This window comes from Otolemur garnettii, unplaced genomic scaffold, assembly GCF_000181295.1.
Source record: "Otolemur garnettii isolate 467f Iridium unplaced genomic scaffold, OtoGar3 scaffold00056, whole genome shotgun sequence".
Taxonomy (NCBI): Eukaryota; Metazoa; Chordata; class Mammalia; order Primates; family Galagidae; genus Otolemur; species Otolemur garnettii.
The window spans coordinates 4,849,033-4,851,880 of NW_003852451.1; positions in this window are offsets into that span (position 1 = coordinate 4,849,033).

Here is a 2,848-nt window from a genome sequence, read left to right on the forward strand (position 1 = left end):
CCCCCCCCCAGGCACCTTACTTCTCCTTTCCATCTACTCCCACGATTTCTCTGCCAAGCTCTTCTCCCAGGGCCCGTTGCAGAGCCAGACACAGCTTCCCCAGCCTCTCCTCACCACCACCCCCACCTCCCAAACAGATTAGAAAAAGGACAAAAAAGTTTTAATTATAGAAAGGTCAAAAGTTTTAAAAATTACCAACATTGGGGAAATCACAAGGTTGCCAGAGAATCTCAAAAACTACCAACAGTGGTTTTCAGAGCCTGGCCTCATTGATGTTTCAATAGAGACCTGGGTCAACCACTTTGAATATTTCCTAAACATTCTTATTAATCTTCTGTATAGTTAGAGGTCCTGCAGGCACTTTCTGTTACTGAGCTTTGCCAGGCTCTTAGGGTCCAGGCCTGTTCCCTGACCCTTTAACAAAGGAGCCACTTGTCCTTCTGCCCCTCAAGGCCTCTCCCTCAGGCTTCCGGCTATTTGTTCTGACCTTCAGTTTGCCACCATGGTTCCTCAGAGAGCACCTCTTGGCTGAGGTGTTAGAGATCAGTCCTTATTGCCCCTCCTCTGTAAGGATGTCTCCTGTGCCCCTGCTGGATATCTCTGCACCTCTGGCACAGGGCAGGGTGCAGGCCTCTTTGTCACTGAGTTAAAATTGGCCCAGTGAGGCAATATGGCTTGATGCTGCTTTATGGCATTGGGCAGGCAGCTTAAGCTCAACAACCCTCAGTTTTTTGCAGCTGTAAAATGGGGATACTAATAATAGCCACTCTGTTGGTTATTGTGAGGATGAAATGAGGCAATGATTATAGAGCCCTTAGCCTATGCCTAGAATGCAGTGACTGATTAGCAAATATTGTCTATGATAATTCTTACCAACACACCTAATCACTCATTTTAGTCTGCCTCCTCTTGTCATGCACGATATGAGGTCCTGGGGATACAAAAGTTGAGTAATGGTTTCTGCTTTTAAGAAGTCTGCAGGGTGGTAAAGTGGTCACTAAAAAGCACAAAGCAGTGAACTAAGTCTTAATGAGAATATGCTCAGGGTCCTTCAGGAATGCTGAACAAGAAGCAACTAAGTAGGAGCTGATGTGAGCTGAGTAGGAAGGACTGGAAGGAAAGCTGGGGGGGGGGGGTAAAAGGAGGAAAAGTGTTCCTACTAGGGAAGAAGAGTTGGTGCTGAAAGCCAGTCCTGCCCACGGTGACACTTGGCTGGTTCAACAATAGCTCTGATTTAACCAGTCCCCTTAGTGGCCATGTGGATTCCGTAGAAAACAGCACTTTGGTGCCCATGGACATCCATCTCTCAGCTTCAAAGCTCCACCTCCAGATGAGCCTTTCTTTGAGATGCCATGCTTAACCCAAGGAAGGTACAGCTTCCAATGACTATTTTCTATGTACCGGGTGCTCCTGGGCCTTTACAAACATCATCTCATTTATTCTCCCCAAAATGACCTTGTATGGTCATCTTGTGTCAAATCCTGGCTCCCATGATTTCTAGTTTTGCATCCTTGGGCAAGTCAAGTAGTCTCGCTATGCCTCGACTTCTTTATCTTCCAGAGGAGCTGCTCATCCCACCCCGTGAGAGGATGCTATGCATTAAAATATGTGAAGCCCTTAGAACAGATGGTGGCACATAGTGAGAACTCAATAGTGGCTGTCATTCTGCCACTCGAGCCTCTAGCTTCACATCCATTTGCAGAAGAGTTCTGACTGCTAAGGCAGAGACAACTGGCAGCTCACCAGAATTCATGTCCTCCTCTTTCTGGGCATGTAGCTGATCTGCACTCCCACTTCCCTTGCAGTTAGGTATGACTGTGTGCCTGAGTCCAGCCAGTGGAACCCAAGCTGAGGTGGTGGGCATCCATTCCAGGGTGTCTCATGAAGTCTAGCCCCTACCCTCCACCATTCTGTCTCATTCAGGCCAGCTAGAATGGAACCGGGTTGAAGACAGTGGTCCCAGAATGACTGACTGCATGGAGAAGGACCATCCCTTCAGCCTTTCCACTGCACACTCCTGCCACATAAGTAAGCACACAAGCATTTGGCTGGTAGCCTGGCCAGCCCTGACCAACGCAACTCACACACCCTGAGCTCAGTGAAGAGGCAGCCTTGCAGCAAGATGTGAGAGATACAGTTGTTGTCTATCAGCATATTCCACCTTCTCCTCCTCCTCCTCCGCACAAGAAAACTCTTGTTCTGTGGAAAATCATCAGACAGTCCACACATGCCCCAGGCTCCATGCTCTTCGCGACAGTGACTGGTTCCAAGGGAGCCACCTGACCCATGGCAGGCTAATCAATCATTGCTACATCTCATGCTGAAGTTTTCAGGAGAAAAGGGATCTCACCTTTTTGATGGGATTGCTGGTTCTAGAGGATGAAGATATTTTAGGAATCCTAGTGGTCATGAAAAGAGTTTGCATAGTAAGCTCTTGCATTAATGTTTGCTTCACATTTCCCAATTACTTTTATCAGTAAATCTCCTTTTTGTTTAAGATGATTAAAGCTAGTTTTCCTAGTACTTGGAATTGCAAGTTAGTAATTTATCAGCTTTGCCCATTGCTTCTGGTTCCCTTGGGGCCTCTGGCAGGACACACTCCCTCCTCCCCCCAACACCTGCCCTAAGAGCCATCTTGATAAGCGCATCCCCACAGTACATAAAATATTAAAATTCCTTAAGTAATCAATGGCAGTAATAGGCATGACCTCCACTTAGAGAATAGTTAGTTACTCACATGTGGTCTCATAATATAATAATGCTCATTCTTAGGGAGGGAGCCTAGCTGTACATGCTAAAAAAAAAAAAAAAAAAAACAAGATCCTGTTAGTAACAACACATTAGAACT